We start from the raw sequence: 6,854 nt of genomic DNA, 5'->3' as shown, positions 1-6,854 counted from the left end.
GTTCAAGTTACTAATGCAGAGAATAAGAAATTGAGACGTAACGTGTTTATCTTTCTCTCATTCTAAGTTTGAGAGTTATGAAAGGAGGAACTATAAGTTATCGAAATTCATGTTTTTACTTTATTAGTCTCTTACTAATAAGCTAGGCAGTTTCTTATATATAGAACTTAGGTCATGCAAAGTATCTCAAGGAAGATTAAAGAGAATGATGAAGATTGGACCCAACTTAATTATCTTCGACAGCAAGTATGGCCTAAAGCTGTTTGTTGGGTCATTGGGCCACCCATTAAGGTTGGTGCAGAGGAAATTTAGTTTAGTTTTCATGCTACCTGCAAATAGATAGACATGCCAACAAATATTCAGTCCTTTTTATTTTTATTTTTTTAAATTGTTTTGGTGCATGGAGGTTCACATCATCTACGTTGTCACATCTATGAAACCCACTAATTATGAAGTCTGACCACACCATCCAAGCTATGGAATTAGAAAATTTCAAACATATACAGCCATTCAGAAAAGCCAATAGAGCCACTGTGCTTCACATGATTGGTTCAATCATGTCGGTACAAAAATAGGGCAGACAGATCATTCATGTTGGGGCATATGTAGCTAGCATGTGGGTTTATATATAAATATATATATATATATATATATAATTAAGTTGATTTTCTGAGGCTCCTCTGTGTTCACAATATATATATATATATATATATATATAATTAAGTTGATTTTCTGAGGCTCCTCTGTGTTTGACTATTTATGTGTAGGTGAGGAGGTTGGTAAGGAAAAAATTAAAAATAGGCATATTTTGGTGTAATATTACCATTACAAGCTGTTGCTGCATCTAATCTTTCCTTTTTCTTTGATGCTTCACTAGAGTGCATCTGATGATAGGGAGGTTTTTTTATCTGAAAATTTTATTTTCATGTTGGCATGGATGACTACTCTCTATTGGTCTCGTTTGTTTTCGTAAATGAGATAAGATGAATTGAAATAAAAATTAAAAATTGAATAAAATATTGTTAGAATATTTTTTTAATATTATTTTTGTTTTAAGATTTAAAAATATAGAATTTTTAATATTATTTTTTTAATATCATAATTAGCGATGGAATGACTTTTCTCTTTGACATATATTTATTGGTGGTTGTATTTGGCAATGTTGTAATAATCTCAAAAATCTTTTCTCCTTTTTTTTTTCAGTATAAGTTAATAATATTATATCAAGTAATACTACTCATTACTATAAAATATTTATAATCCTCTCGTTATCTCATGACATGGCATTCAACGGTTGAAAAACTATTTATTTAGTTTTATATGTCTACTAATTATTTGATTTTCTTGTAAAACAATATTGAAAGGATAATAGTTAAAAGAACCATTTGTTCTCATCTAGATTTTATGAACTAAAGGTCTAATGTAATTATGTAAATGACTGATCTCCCATAAATCAGAATGATGTTGAAGTTGCAATCCTTGTCAACATTTATATTTCTGGTTGTTGATTGTCTATTGGAGAATTGATTGCTTTGCATTTGGCGCATGGAATATGCATGCTTCCATATTAAATTGAAGATAAATTATGTATTTACAGTCTCTTTATTAAATGAAAAAAAATATCATTTTAAAAGAGATAATTTTATAATTTTTAAAAATTTTAAAAATAAAATTAGCTAAACTTACATTGTAATTTCTAAATGGAGACTGTAACTCACATTACTATAAATTGTAAGGTCAAGAGGCCACCTTGGAAGGTAATAATTAATATTTCATGATAACTAGACCTATAAATTTAAAGGGTAGAGTGGGAAATCATTGCAAAAAAAAGTATTATCTACTTTTTGTCTACAATTTTCTTATTCAGTATTCCAGATGGTTGTTGTTGTTGTTTTTTTTTTTTTTAATTTTTTATTTATTTAGTGATTAATGAGGTATTTTTTAATGATGTTTTGAATTATTTTAAAAAAATATATATTTAAAGGTGTTAAAAAAATACATAAGAAAAAAAGTAAAAATATAAAAAAAAATGAAATACACTTATCGGACCCAAATTGGGTCCTGATGTTGTAGTGCCGCCCAAAATATTAATATAGAACATATTTACTACGACCAATCAAGAGAGGATACTTATCATATTTATAGACAATCAGCATTTAAAAAATTAATAAAACACAATATCATGTTAGAATAATTATAAAAAATCATAGACTAAAAAAGCCCCTACAGTGCAGCACTTAGGAGTTGGGCCACCACAGTGACCGCCCTTAATTATCTGTGAAATTATTATATAGAGAAATGATTTGTACAAATCTCAAATAGACAAGTCGCATATAAACATTTTGTAAAAAAGTAGATTTCATTTAAAAAAGTGTAAAATGAAATTATTCTTTATTAGTGGGATTCACTTTTTTACAAATGACTTGTATAAGATTTGTCTATTTAAAATTTGTACCTAACATTACTCGTATGTATATATTTTTTAGAAAATATAATATGTTTTTAGCTAGTAAAATTATTTGTTTGGTGTCGTGGAAAACTTTATTATACTAACAATGTGCCACGTAGTTACCCTCCATTTAAAATATAGTTGTAAAAAGAATTATAAACAGCATTGTTATGTGTATCATTGCTTAAATAAATTGTTACTTCTTAGGTGTGAACTATCCAACCTCCACAACTTGAGTTTTAATTTGTCAATTTTTTTATGATGATCCAAAAATGATAAATATTATCAAATTTATGAAATAAAACGATAAAATTAAACTTTCAAAGAATCCTATAAAAAGAAAATGATGGTCCAAAAATGCTACTTCTAGTTAAGAAGAGGTAAGATACTATTGATCCAAGATTTCAAATGATTGGGACCTTTAACTTTGAAAATGCCCTTTTAACAAAATTTGGGCTGTATTAAATGGAAGAGGAGGTGGCATTGTTAATGATGGCTAATGTATAACTGTCAGATATGGAGCGTGGGGATTAATAATGGCTAATATATAACAACTTTCAATGGAAAATCATATACTCCACACTCATATTTCACTTTTATCTCACTATGACGAGATAACATTGTTCATCAATTTTCATATTTCTTGTTTAAAAAAATAAAATATCATTCAATGGTGAAAAAAGTGGTACATTTTTTTATATAATAAGATGAAATTGAGATAAAAGTGTAGTGTATAACATTATTCTATTTAAATTATGATGAGCTATATCTTTCACTTTATTGGTATCTCACCACTAGGACCTTTGGCTTTATCAACCTTCTTATAAAAGAAAAATGATCGTTTTTAAGTGTGAGAGATAAACACATTAAGTAGATTCTATACGAAAAATAGATAGAATCAATTTAATATAAAATAATGGATATTTTAGTAATTTAATTAATATAGAATCAATTTTTTTATTAAGTGATTAAAGAAGTATTTTTTAATGATATTATAAATTTTAAAAAAATATATTTAAAAGTATAAGAAAATAATAAAAAAATAAAATAAAAAATTATTTTACTCTTACCGGGACCATGTCGTGCCGGTCCTACAACCTCGTGCACTGCTCAAATTATTTACACGCAGGCAACATTAATTATTTTCCTGCTTTTTCGGAGGGGTATTGCATCAAAAGTTCTGTGATTGGCAGGCCTAGTATAAGGAACAATAAGACCGAAACATTGGATTTCAACCCTGTTGGATACGACAAACGAAGAGAGTGACAGCAAACAATTGCCGGCCAAAGGTTTGAACTTGAGGCGCCATAATCGCATGCTCTCGCTTCCACGTGTTCCTCACCTCCGGTAGGCCAATCGCTATCCACTTTTTTAAACGTCTTTGACTTCATCCAAAGGCTTTTGTCCTTTTGTTTCTGTCAATTTCGTCAAGCCAATCATTAAGCGTAATTATTTTTTTGAAAACAATTACAATTTTTTTAATTTTTAATATAAAATAAAATAAAAAATTTAATTTTTTTAAATTTTAAAATAAAAATAATATTAAAAAATATATTCTAACAATATTTTATTTAAATTTTTAACTTTAATTTCAATTTATTTCATCTCATTTTATTTTATCTCTAAAAAAAATATATTTAGTAAATGACTAATTTGTACATCTAAGTCCCACTCGTTACTTTTTTTTTTTTGTCCTTTTAATTTTTTTTAAAATTTTTTAATGCATCCAAGCTTTCATTTTGCTCCGTCTCCCTTTTTATTTTTTTAATAAATGAGCTGTTTTTATGGCACAATTCAAAAAATGAATAGATAAAATACCGTACAATATATAGGCCTAATTTGATTATATTCAATAAGATGAGATGAAAATTAAAAATTAAATAAAATATTATTATAATATAAATTTTTAATATTATTTTTATTTAAAAATTTTAAAAAATAATTTATTTATTATAATTTATATAAAAATTTGAAAGAATTGTAATACCAAATTAAACCAGGCCATAGTGATGTTGGTGCAAGAGTTTGAACAATGTGAACTCCACATGATGTTTGAGATTTTGGTGCAGTTTGGATAGTGAGATGAGAATAGATGATTTTAGATGAAAATTGAATAAAATATTGATAGAATATTATTTTTTAATATTATTATTGTTTTGAAAATTTGAAAAAATTGAATTGTTTATTATATATTGTGTAAAAATTTAAAAAAGTTATAATGATGAGATAAGATGAAACACTTTTACTATCTAAATGAGATCAAATGTCTAATTGGTTTCACATCTTTTAAGGAAGGAGGTTTGCGTTCACTATTAAGTGTTTTTTTTTTTTTTGTACAATAATGAGGAAATATGTAACAAAATATTTCATGTATTTCGTTATCTATATATTTAGAATAATACTATATACAGTCGTGAAATATACAAATATCGTATGGTCGTTTTGAAAAAAAGTGGGATTCATTATTAAAAAAATAATTTTCTTTTTATATGAGTCTCGTATTTATTCAATTTATTCAAAGTGATTGTGTAGTACTTACATATTTACGACTGCAACTATTATTTCTCATATATTTTTATTGAGCGTGGTGGACGAAATATGTAATAAAAGAATCAAATTTAAGTTTATTATAGCACGTGGGTTATTTTTAAACAAATAAAATTACATAGGGATCAAATTTTAGGCCTCGTTTGATTACACAGATGAGATGATATAAGATAAAAATTAAAAGTTAAATAAAAATTATTAGAATATAATTTTTTAATATAATTTTTATTTTTAAAATTTAAAAAAATTAAATTATTTATTATATTTTATATAAAAATTAAAAAAAATTATAATAATTATATTAGATACACCTTAATTACCAAACCAAGCATCAATCGAGACAACGCACATGAGTAATATATGAAAAGTAAATGCCAAAAATGATTGCCACGAGTGAAATATATGCACTCCATAAAATCAGTGCATATATATATATATTTTTAATATTTTTAATTTAATTTCTACTATTACCTTCAAAACTAATGGATATATTGTTATGATCAGATCAACATCAAACTAAATTTAAAATAAATAAAAAGTGGAGGAACATTCCTTCGATTCTAGCCGCCACATAAGATAATCCCCCCATCCAGATTGCCGTACGAGCCACCCTTTACGAAGTCAAAGTTCATGGGGTTATTTTGTCTTTTCACTTTTTTTTTTTTTTTTATTTAAAGAAGATGCCTATGTGACAAAAATCTATTTACAAATGTGATGATATGCTCATTAGCATTTTAGAGATTTATTTACATGGAAAGATTAAATAAACAAAAATTCTATGTATGGTCATTTTTGTATATTTTTTGCACATTATTTCATTAATATGATCGACTGTATATTTTTTTAATATAAAATAACTGTTTTGATTAATCAAATCAATAGAATATATAATAAATACGTAAAAATGATTGTATGTAGTATAATTCATAAATAAATATATCCAAAAAGTATAAATATCAACTTTTTTAAACAAATTTAAAATCGATTTTTTTTTTATTCTTACGATAAAAATGACAAACCATAGTGAATATTTTAGAATTTCACCTCGAAACATAAAAAAAAAAAAATGAAAAATATATATGAATTATCAATCAAACAATCCATACATAAGCCTCTGCTAGATAAGGTGTCAAAATCAAATTGCTTTGTACTGGAAGGCTTAATTTTAGCTTTGTGTTTTTTAAGTTTTCAGCTAAAAGGAATTTTCTATTTATTTTTTCTTTTCTTTCCTATTAAAGCCATCATCAATTTGTGTATATAGGCTCCGTTTGAATACAGAAACACTTTCAACTTATTTCATTTCATTATAATTTTATCAAATTCTTATATAAAATATAATAAACAATTCAATTTTTTCAAATCTTAAAATAATAATAATATTAAAAAATAATATTATAATAATAGTTTATTCAACTCATCTAAAACTATGTCAACTCATCTCATATCATTTAATAATATTTTTTTAAAACCACTTGAGTTTGTAACCTTTTTTTTTTTTTTAACTTTTAAATTTCTCTTTATAATCTAGAGATTTACATAAGAAGTCTTTACTACTATACAGCTACAAAGCCAATCTCCCACTTCCTTGTAATTAAATCTAAAAAATTAAAATTTCGTTTGAATTCAAAACTCACTTTAATTAATTTTATCTCATCATTATAATTTTTTTAAATTTTTACACAAAATATAATAAATAATTCAATATTTTCAAATTATAAAATAATTCTTCTAAATTTTCACACAAAATAAAATAAATAATTCAACTTTTATTCTACTATTCATAAATAATTTCAACTCATTTATGAATCCAAACCATTCTTAGAGTGAAAGAACATAATCTTGTCAATATATTCGTGAG

This window comes from Juglans regia, chromosome 16 (genome assembly GCF_001411555.2).
Source record: "Juglans regia cultivar Chandler chromosome 16, Walnut 2.0, whole genome shotgun sequence".
In the NCBI taxonomy this organism is placed as follows: Eukaryota; Viridiplantae; Streptophyta; class Magnoliopsida; order Fagales; family Juglandaceae; genus Juglans; species Juglans regia.
The sequence above is the reverse complement of the archived record's forward strand: the minus strand, read 5'-3'. Positions refer to the sequence as shown.